This window comes from Cicer arietinum, chromosome 6 (assembly GCF_000331145.2).
Source record: "Cicer arietinum cultivar CDC Frontier isolate Library 1 chromosome 6, Cicar.CDCFrontier_v2.0, whole genome shotgun sequence".
Classification (NCBI taxonomy): domain Eukaryota; kingdom Viridiplantae; phylum Streptophyta; class Magnoliopsida; order Fabales; family Fabaceae; genus Cicer; species Cicer arietinum.
The window spans coordinates 17,930,007-17,942,430 of record NC_021165.2 but is presented as its reverse complement, the minus strand read 5'-3'; the positions used below and the strand labels follow the sequence as shown (position 1 = coordinate 17,942,430).

Sequence of the window (12,424 nt, the reverse complement as noted above, 5' to 3'; positions counted from 1 at the left end):
TTAGTTAACTGAAATGATTGGACAAATAAAATACATTTTTAATTAATATTTGCTTTATTTTATAAAAAGTAGCATTATTTGTTCTCTATTATTTAAAATTTTATTAGCTTTAAAAAAATGTATTATGTGTATCTCTACTTCGAACTGAGAATCCTTCTTTCATCTTAATTTTTTTTAATAAAAAAATGACCTAACTAGATTTAATGTGAATTGTCTGAGTAAAAGACATTTGACCATTTATGTAAGAAGTTGAAAATTTGATCATTAATACTTATAATTAGAGAAAATTATGTTTAGATAAATCTCTATTGCACAGCATAAAGTACTTTATTGAATTAATTTGATAATATTAATTGATAAAAATAATAACTTAATAAAGTGTGAGTTCTGAATAGATGAAGTGAAATGGAATTTGTGAAACAAAAGTAAAATGGAGATGATAAATAAAATTGATCTTAAAGATAGTATTTACCCTTTGGGACATGAATGAGATTGAAGGCATATAAACTAGAAAGCAAGAGAGCATCTTAATAAAAAATCTGCCGACCTATAAAGGAATAATAAAATGAAAAAGTAGGAGGAAAAAAAGATAATAAAGAAGAGAACCCTAATACGTTTGGTAAAGGGAACATCAGTGGCTAATATGATAGGTTTTGTTGACAACCACCTCATAGAAGTCACAACTACCAAAATGAATTGAGGATATTAAGCTGATTGGGCAAAAATAAAAAAACAAAACCATGTGACACAATCCACTAATCACCAAGAACTATTTAAAAAGGGTTTTTATATATGTGGTCCTAGGCTTCCATTTGGGCCTGTCTATATGTCATTGTTTGTCAACCAAAGACAGAGAGAAAACCCAAAGCTAAAGACAAATAAAGGGCATCCCTCACCTGATTCCACCAACCTGGCCAATTTATGCCGTTTTATTACCATATAATTACCGGATATTTATTAATTATGATTATGTCATACGAGGGACAAACAACTCTCATACCACATGGGAACACTTTCTTTAATTACTATTATTTATTTTTTAGTAACATTAATTCAACACCAAATCAATTCTAATTAACTGCTGCTATAATATTGTGATGCTTTCAAGTACAGCTCTTCTATGGCACCAGAAAATGACCCTGCTTTGACAGTTGTAGTGAATGCATAATTAATTTTATATGTAGCTTTCGTTGGCAACATAATTTATTTCTCTCTTTTTTTTTTTTTTTACGAGATTGATGACACTTGTGCATTTTGCTCTCTGAAAATAATAAAAATGATATGGGTTAAATTATCATCTAATGTATAAACGACCAAATAAAAAAGACTCTGCTAAATAATATTCGATTACCTTATCCTAAATTGTCATATGGCTGACATTTATTGAACATCATATTTTTAATGAAAGGAAATAAATTTTATTCTTGTTAATAAATTTGAATTTTGGAGGGTGGTCAATATGATACCATTTGCCCACCCTTTCATGAAATAATTTTAAAAAGAAAGGAATATTTAGTTGTTTTTAATTGTTATCAATATTTTATTTATATGTAAAAACTTCATAATGTTATTAGACAATCTATAGAAGAACTTTGCATTCTTTCAAGTGTAAATTCCTCTAAAGCGAAGAGGTGATAAATCAAATAAATCAATATTTAATATTGTAAATTTCTTATAATTAGTTACGCATATAGTATTAATTAAATATTGATTTATTTATCAATAATTACTACGACTTATTTCCTTCACTTGGCACAATTTATTGAAAATATTTTTACCCAAATTGATATGTTTCCTAGAGAAGCGATCGGCCAAGTAAACAACGCCATTTGTGTTTTATGTGGGAATTATCCTGAATTGTGGCTACATCTATATATTTGCAATTTATTCTTCTATTCTAGAGGGGAGAACAAGAATGGATCATAGTCTTTGATCCTTGTATCAAAAATTTGTTTTGTTGATTGTAATAGTGACCTATATATATATATATCAATATCTTAAGATTTTTGACCGATATGTAATGTTTTGTGGTCATAAAATATTTAATTCGTTGTTGCACTCAACATTTAATTCGTTGTTGCACTCATACCTCTAAATTTCCCAACACGTGCATCATCCTCCAACATATTCATCGTGTTTGGACCCATATTTATGGTGTTTCTAAAGTGTAATGTGGATGTAGGTTTTTTTTATTTCTTGTGCTTCCCATTAGTCTTGGGTGTGATGTTGAGACTCGAACATGACTTTTGTTGCTGTGAAGATTGAAAGAGTTCCTTTTTCCTTACTACAATAGAAGGTGAAGCTTATGGTACTTTTAAAGTTCTTCAATGGTTCCGTGAGTTGGATTTCCATGATGTTCTCTTTGGGGTTGATTGCAATTTGGTAGTTTATAACCCTCATGCGAGATATTTATGATCACTTGGTATTAATAAGGAGTCTATTGATATTAATTATTTTATTTTGTCAAAACTTTAGAGTAAGATTTATAGAAAACTATATATTCATATTTGGTCACTGATTTTTCAATCGGATTTTTTTATGTATTGCTGATGACTTAATGAATGAAAGACACTGAGCTTTTATTTTATTTTATTTTATATAAAAAATAATTGAATTTTTTTTTATTTTGATTTGAATTTAATCTCGTGGCTGATCTATAAAATAAAAGATGGTTAAAAGGTATTATCATATCCAAAAAGAACAAAGGTTTATTAGTCATTCATGAGGCAAAAAGATATACTTATCGAGCCAAAAATCATTTTCATACCAATGCCTTGATGTTTAACATATATGTATGACAAATAAAATATATTTATTAGACCCTTAATTTAATGTTATCTTGCTCTTAATTAAAAAGAGCCAACCTTCAAAATTTGTTTAAGCTTCCGCATCGGTCTTGTGCAGGTCAGTGGTATATAATATATATTGGCTTTTTATTTGACTCATCCTTTCTCTTAAGAGCTTCTGTATTATAATTTATATTATATTATATTTAGATGTCGCCGTACTTTTGATCCTATCTAGTTAGAGTACTTTGTACTATCAACTTAATGAACTTTCTTTAAATTTTGAGAAATAAACATAAACAAGTAGCTCCTCAAACATGCAAGAGACTTTTAAAATCAAATCATGAATTGTGATTTTTTCTTTTTAGGATTAAATGTATTTTTATCTTTTTATTTTATCTAAAATGAATTATTAATCTTTTTATTTTTAAAATCAATTTTTTGGTCGATTTATTATTAAATTTTTGAGATTTTTTTTGTCACTGTAATTTTTTATTATATAACATTCTCGTTAATGATGTAACATTTAATTGATATTTATGACTTAAATAAAATAATTTTATGTTATTATTATTAAAATTAATTTTTAATCTACAAATAAAATTAATAACAACAATAATGACATGAAATATTTTATTCAACTCGCCAATATCATATTTTAAGTGTCACATTATTAATGAGAGAGTTGTACCATCAAGGATTTATGGTCTGATCTATTTACAGTTTGATCAGACCTTATCTATTTAATAAAAATGCTAGACTCAGAGTTTTTTCAAAGTCTATTAATTTAAATATATCATGTTCACAGTTAAAAAAAAGTCTATGTCCTAATAGGTCGATCTCTCTCTCTCTCTCTCTCTCTCTCTCTCTCTCTCTCTCTCTCTATATATATATATATATATATATATATATATATATTATTAATATTGTTATTTGTTAGTAATTTAGTATTTATTGAGTAAAAAAAATATAAAAAAATATAAAATGTACTATTTAAATGTTTTAATGTATAATAGACTGTTAAAAATACTTTCATGTCAGGTCGTTAACAAAATATCTTCAGACATGAGAAAAAAACCTATAATAGGTCGTATATCAGACTCAAACATAAAAAATTAATCGTATATTATGTTTAGACTTTTCAAAGTCTAATCTAACCTGACATATTATTACTTCTGTTTATATAAATAAAAAATTTATTTAATCTAATATATAATAATCTTTTAAAAATTCTCATGTCTTTATATATATAATTAAAGACCATTTTCAAATGGACTATTTCTTCCACCAAAATACTCTACTATTTTAATTCGTCTTATTTTTTTTTTTACAAACTTTGACTCGTCTTTAGTAAGTAATAAAACAATGATGGCAAAGATAAATTAACCATCTTTCGTAAAGCTTAAAAAATTAATCAATATAAATTCTCAATAAATTTAATACTACAAATTTTTGAAATTTAGACGATAAATTTTAATTTTTAGAATTTAAATAATCTCAATCTTTTGAATAGTATAATAACTAGAAAGACGGTTAGATTTAAAAAAACTATAAGATAAAGTTGTATAAGATGTACAAACTGTTAAATTTATAGAAAAGTTTGATGTGTTAGAAAGTATTATTGGATTTATTATAGTCGTAGCCACTCATATAGGGGAGGTTGAATCGGGACACGCGTGACCTTAACAATAGGCATAAATTTTTGGCAGCAGTTTTGGTATTTGTTTGTAAAGAATTAATCATTGTGTGGTCCCGTTTTGTGTGAGTTATAATATGATTGATTATTAACAAATATAAACCCTACAGATTGAGAAAGAGGAAATGAGTCAGTGTCAATAGCTGTATGAAAGAAGGGAAAATATTTTACATTTTGAATTAAAATTTAGACACATATATTATTTAATTTTTATGAGTGTGTTTAAATATTTTGTAACCACACAACTCACCATTAAATACTACCTCCCTCTCTTCTATGGCACAGTTGAAACAAAAATATTAATAGACATTAATTCATATCATATGGATATGGATCCAGAGATAAATCACGAGGTGCCTTTAATTTCTCTACTCCAAAACGTGCCATCCCCTTTTGTCAATTTCTATGTCTTACATCTATATATTATGGCTTCATGCATCTCTCTCTATTCATATTCATAAAGTATATGTCTTATGTTGGTTTGAGAGGTTGAAGCTGCCAGCATGATCTGGTAATTATTTAACCATACACTCTTATATATTCTTAATTCTTATATGTGCTAATAATTTATTATCACTTGTCAGTATAGATAAACGGTGAAATTCAATTTATATATGTATTCAATGGTTATTAGAAAAATCATAATAAAAATATATTAGCTGGGTTTCTTGAATTAGTGTAATATTTTTTTCAAGTGTCGTTTCTAAGCTAGCCAAGTAAAGGGAATTTTTTACAAGTAATTAAAAGGGACTTGTATAATACTTTAAGGAATTCAATTTCATCTATATAATTTTGTTGGTATTTTAAAAATATATTTGGCTGGGTTTCTTGAAGGGTAATATTTTTATAAAATTCTTGAACGGTGTTCATAAACTAGCTAACTGAAAGGGATTTTTATAATTGGAATCCTTTAATTAAGGAAGTAATAATTAATTAGTAGTTAGTTTTGGTTGTAAGATGTGGTTCGGTTCCAATCGACCAGGTCATCTTGCAGCTTCAATCACTCAATCACCAACAGATAATTAATTAACTTCCTTCACTTCCTGTTCAACCTCTCCATTCAATTTCACAGGTACCATATGCTTTACATAATTTACACTTTATTTCATTATTTTTATCCCTTCTTAATTCTGATCTTATATTTACAATTTTGTTTATTCAACTTTACATGTGCTTAAACTCTTCTTATTTCACCTCTTGCTTTGGTTGAAATGCAAGAATCTTAAAAAAGTTTCATAGTGTTGTATATATTATTGTCTATCTAGTTTAAAGGGTTGTGAAAATGTAATTCATCACATGCATTTGCTTTGGACAATGAGGATTAAGATGTAAAAAAATGTAGTGTTGTAAACCAAAATATTTATGTTATATTTTTGTATTCGATTGTATTAATTTAGTTTTTTTATATTTGTTTTTTTAACATCCAACATTACATTGATCTAATGAAAATTGAAATCAGATCTCTTAAGTAACGTCGATTTAGGTTTAAATTTTGAAAATATAAAAAATATAATTATGAGGAGAGATTTAATTAAACGAAAATGGACATGAATATATCACATAAGTAAATAAAAAACTCTTGTTAGTAATTATAGATAATTTTAGCATACACCAATACATTGATTCACATGCACGTATTTGTTAATTTGTACAAAATTTGGATGGAAGATTGTGAGAAAGAACCTAAGAAGAAGGTTAATAATGGACATGTAAGACAAAGTATAATGTTGATAGTACTATAGCAAGTAAAAATCCATAGGAGCATGTTTTGAATATATTCAAATTAGGAAATTAATATTTGTTGTAGTACTATAGAAATAATATGAGTGATTGTACAAGATGGAAGAAGTGATCTATGGATCCCCACAAGCAAAGACAGTAAACAATGAATATTGATGATTTGCAGGGAGTGTGTGATTCAATTCAACAAGTGGTACTCATTTGTCTCGTAATCTCAACAACCTTTATCTAACTTTTTTCGGATCAATTTAGCACGAGTACTGTACACACAAATTATTTTTGAACGGTTTAATTTGTTAGTTTCTTCCGTAGACAACTGTATGTGGTGGTCCAATATTATTATATACATTTTTTTTTTGACTATTGGTGGTCCAATATTTGGTACCATCTCAATCTACCTAATTAATTTGCCTGCTGTATTTTTTCAAGGTAAAAGAATCATGCTCCTGTTATTTTTTATTTTTTCATTCTAGTATTTAATATATGATATTCATTCAGCATCTTAATTTTATTTAGTTAGAAGGTTTGGATATCTTTCTGGTAGATAGAAGTCATTAAGATATATCATTATTATTTATAAATTTATAAATTGTTTATTTATTTATTGTGTTTGTCCGAAGTTTGAAGGGACTTCGAAGGAAAAATAGAATCAATTTTATGTTAGGTTGTATTTCTGGAAATTCATTGATACTTTGATGAAAGATTCTTTTAGTGAATTATTGTTACAAAGAGAGATAAAATTTAGTAAATGCATATATATTTTTAAGAATAGTAAAAATATTTTTTTTTGGACATTTTTATTATCTTTCAAGATGAAAACAATTTATTTGCTTAAAAAATATTTTATCTCCTTATTAACAATTAGATAAAATTAACACAATTTAAAAATAAATACAATAGATGTTTTTACAAAATAAACGGTCGGGCCTTTTATACGTTGCACACAAGCTTTAGATCTTACTTGTAAAATTTAATCTGGTGTTAAAATATACCTTAATTTTTTTAGTAAATCAGGTATTGCATACACACAATTTAAATTAGTAAAATTCAATTAACTAATTATATGGATATGTCTTGCATCATATATTCAGACATATTTAATTTTGTAAAATGTTTCTCCCTTTTTTGTTGGTCTAGAAATACTTATCCTTTTTACTAATTAATAAACGGAAGTATCACATTTTTTACACGTTTCAAAATAATATTGATTAATTGTATATAAGAAAACATAAAAATAATCGTATTTTTTTTTGTTTTCGGTAAATATTTGAAATCAAGAAATAAAATGAATAAAATAGACATTAGTAGATTTATAGGAATTAAAAAAAAAATACAATTCAATTCGACAATTTTTTTTGTTTTAAAATAATCTTCAAACACTACTTTAGCAAATCCATTATATCACTTTCGATGATGTGATACTTTTGTAAAACTGTAATGATTTTTCAAACACTACTTTTTTTTAATGGTTACATTTTAATTTTACTAATATACTATACATTTTATCTTCTAAATTTATTATTAAATATCACGCAAATTCAAAAGAATTTAAAGGATTCATGAAGAACATGCAAATTCAAACATAAAAGATATAAAAGATAATCATAATTTTTATTATGTGTATTGTAATTTTTTTTGTAAGGAGAAGATTATTTTTCTTTAGTTTTATAACGACTAACGAGTAGTACCGGAATGAAAGATATTTTATAATTTTATTTTTTTTTATAAATTATTTATTTTTAAGTCAACTTATATATTGAATGTCAATAACATTTATGAGAATTGATATATATTATAGCAAGTCATTTCTATGTGATGCATGGGTTAAACACTATATAATAGAAATTAGTAGAAAGACACTTATATTTTTAGGGATTTAAAACTTTCGAAAATGTCAACAACAAAAAATCAGAAATAAATTTATTTCGAGAGATCTCCGAGAAACATAGGACCTTAAAAAATTAAAAGATTAAAAATTATTTCTGACAAAATATGCTTGCTGTATATAACTTTTGAGGAGTTAACATATTGGAAAATATTTTTGATTGGTTGGTCCATTGAAAAAAGAAAATTTGAAATTTCATAGTCTCCTGCGGATCAACACCTAAGAATTAAGAAACAAGAAGTATTTTTCTTAAAATAATAATAATAATAATAATAATAATAATAATAATAATAATAATAATAATAATAATAATAATAATAATAATAATAATAATAATACGACTTAAATACAAACAATAATTTAACAAATTTTTTACTTCAATATATAATTAACATAATTTAATTTTTAACATACTAATTAATCAAATAATAAAAAAACATGACACTCTCACAAAATTAAAAACACAATTTTAAGTGTCAATTTCTCCAAAAATCACTAATAAAATCTTACATATGACAATATCATGCAATTCGATTCCCCCTTATTAAAAAAAAATTATTTCAAACATAAGAAATCAGTATATCCTCTCTTGCTACTACCAATTCTTTCAAAAATAAAATACGATAGAATAAAGAATAACAACTAATACGGAACTATTTGTATAAATTTATCAAATAATACTAAATTGTATCAAACCATCCTTCTTTAATAGAATTTGTATTGATTCCACACTAATTTCCTTATATATATATATATATATATATTGTAGGATTTTAAAGCATGTCAAAACCAAAATACAAAATACATCTATCACTGGTAAGAGTGAATTAAATGTATATTTTGAGGACAAGTTATTTGAATTAGATGAAGAACACTTTGAAGATTTTGAAATACTTCTTTATTGGAAGGTTAACAAGAAAATAGTATCATGTAGTCTCTATAATAGCACATGATGTGCTTAGCATTCTTGTCAAATCAATGGCATAAAAAATTTCACGTGTTCTTACCAAATATGAAAGTTCAACTATTGAAAAATACATCCAAAGGTTGATTTGCTCAAAATTGATAACATGAATTTTCTAAAATCCAAATGGTAATACTTTGTATTCTGATTTTTTTAACTTGCATAATTATCTCATGATTGATTATCTAATTATGTTTCAATTGATTGTATTTTTTAAGATGAGGAAGAATGCAATAATTTTGCATGTGAAGATGAATGCATTACTACTCTCCATGACGCATGAATATGATGCCCTCGATGTTTCAATTGTTACTTTTTGTTTGTTGTTGTTTCTGCATGCAAAGCAAAACTGTTCTTTGTATTGTAATAGATTGATGCGATTACATGTTATCATTACTTACTAAAAGATCCTCATATATTGTCCTAAAAATGTTGGACTTGATGATCAAGTGCCAAGTACTTTAACGATTTCCATGGTGCTTTTGGTGCTCTAGAAGATATATTTGTCTTTAGACTATTTTATAACTTAATGTTCCTAATGTTTAGCATTACTAAAAAATTGGTGATAACTGTGCAGGGTTGGTAGTTTTAGGTCACACTTAAAGTGAAAAAATGGTGATGTTGCAGTTTGTATTGAAGCAGTACCTTATTGATACTCTAAATTCTTTTCATGCATAAAATAGCAAAATACCTTACAAAAATTGACATCAAAATTAAGATTTTAAATATTTTTTTATTTGCATGAAAATGAAAATTTTGAAAGGAGTACTCAAGCAGTCATTTCTTCATTAGTGAAAAATCTTATACCTCTTTGTAGGGCCTAACAAAAAAATAAAAAATAAAAAAAAGTTCTATAGGCCACCTTGCCCAAGAGGCTTTTGAGCTTTTTTTGGTCTTAGGGGCTTTTTGTCCCTTCAGCATCTGAGCTGAGGTCTAGACCATTGGGCTTGCATAATTTAACAGCTCTATTTATATGTAAATCGAAGAAAGTCAGCATAAAGTTAAGTGAATTGTTCATATGTCCCATGTTTTTGCTTCCAAGATGTTAAATATACTACTGGAAGCTAGTTTCTGGTGGTGCATTTCAATCAACTTTATACTACTGGAGGTCCTCTTCCAATAAAATACCGACAAAATGGAAGGACGGTTGAACATTTACCTAAAGTTAAAATGAGAATCCAAATAGCTCTGTAATTACTCTTACCATTTTCTAAGTGACTTAAGAAATCAGTACTAAAAGAGTATGACTCAATATCTAATTTGATAGCTTTATTACTAAAATATTGTTAGCAACACATTCTCTAATACAATTTCAAATACAATCTTTTATTATTTATGACCACTCAATAGTTCAAACTATGATGGTCATTGTGGTTTTCTACATTCATTTGTGTTAAAAGTCCTAGTTTTGTTGTAGCATTGAAAAAAATTCTGATTCTTTATTTGAAGACTCATAATTATGGGTCCCCTTTAAGGAATTAACTAGTTAACTAACTGTCAATCGAAGATAATCTAAAGCTTTAAATTATGATGGTGGTAACAGCCACAATCTATTATATAAATATATATTAAAATTGACTCCTAAATATGTCATTAAACATTGTGACATCTTATTCAAATATTAACACATTAAAAAAAAAAAAATCTGATGTGGCACATATAACAAACATTCTTTCTCTTTTTTATTATCATAGTTGCAAATTGCAATTTGTTTTTACCACAAATTTTACTATATTTTTTTTTATATAATATTTTATAGAACTATTCATATGTCATAAGTTACAAATTACAATACAATAAATATCGATTATTAGTTATTCGACATTGCTCCTCCATCATTATTGATAACGATTCTTCTATTCCTATGATGTATATGACCATTTACATGCTTTCAAACTTTTTTTTACATTTTTTTAGTTTACAGTTTCTCAACAAATAAATACATATATATGATCATTTACATGCTTTCAAAAAAAATTTCTTTTAGATAAACAAAAAGTGTGAGAATTTTTACATTTTTTTAATTTACATCTTTGAATTTTAGTTCTATTTATATGTACTTTGATAGAAAAATTTGTATGTCCTCTGAACTATTGAAAAAAAGTGTGAGAAAAAAATATCTTTTAACGAAAAATAATTATTTTTAGTGAGATCTATAAAATATACAAATCTATCACATGTCACTTAATAGATAACTAAAATTAATATTTAAATCAAATAAAAAAATATAATTATATCATTGTTGATATAGACTTAGAAATTTTTTTTATATATTTTCTGAAATATTGATATTATGTATGGTTATATACTAAAATATATTTTTAACTTTTGTCAAATAGTAATTTTTTTTTTTTAGGTACAAAATAGTAAATTGTTTCATTACTAGAAGAAAAAAAACTATTTTTCATTACTTTCAATTTTTGTCAATCAATCTTCCACACAATTATTTCATTTAATAGTGAATAATGATTCATTTTCTTTATCTTCTTATTATGGATTTTTTATAATATTTTTTTGATAATATTATTATGCATTTCTCATTACACTCAATTTATGGCAATCAATGACACTTATAAGTAATATTTTACACTTAACAATTATTCTTTATTATTCATGCACAATTATTCAACTTAGTGGTTTACACTTAACAATCATTCTTTATTATTTATGCACAATTATTCAACTTAGTTGTGAGTAATGATTTTATACGTTGAAAATTCAATTACTCATTCAATTTAATGAAAAAAACCATCGGACCTCATAAGTATTGTCACGCTCTTTATTACTTAATTCTTTGTTTTATTTAAATGTAGTAACGAAAATAAATGAGATCATATGACTACATGTCATCTTCTTATTCTTCTTCTATTTCCTTATTTTTTTTTTTTATATATGTCTTTCAGCATAATAATTTTTCTTTTTTTGATACTCGAACCCTTTTAAATCCTTCACAAAATTATTTTTCTTATATGATCTTTGGTATCTTCAGTTTCTTTATTCCTTATGTTTTCTCAATTCCATATGTTCGAAAACATTTTAATATGTGTAGGAAAAAATGTTAACAAAAAATATTACATTAGTATCATTATTGGGGAAAAGAAATATTTTAACAAAAAATAGTTATTTTTAGTGAGATCTATAAAATATACAAATCTATCACATGTCACTTATTAGATAATTAAAATTAATATTTAAATCAAATAGATAGATATAATTATACCATTGTTGATATAAACTTAGATAAAAATTTATATATTTTTTGAAATATTGATATTGTTATGTATGATTATATACTAAAATATATTTTTAACTCTTTTCAAATAGTAAATTATTATTATTTTTATATAAAATAG

General features: G+C 25.3%; 1 long non-coding RNA gene across 2 annotated transcripts; it reads left to right on the top strand.

The window, feature by feature from the left end:
• The first annotated feature begins 4,470 nt into the window (after positions 1–4,470).
• On the top strand, positions 4,471–9,596 carry LOC140920915 (uncharacterized). 2 transcript variants are annotated; one of them, XR_012163595.1, is made up of 2 exons: positions 4,471–5,554; positions 9,290–9,596. It is a non-coding gene; the product is annotated as an uncharacterized lncRNA (long non-coding RNA). The 2 variants fall into 2 exon arrangements; XR_012163594.1 differs by lacking the exon at positions 9,290–9,596 and adding an exon at positions 6,389–6,722.
• Positions 9,597–12,424: the final 2,828 nt, after the last annotated feature.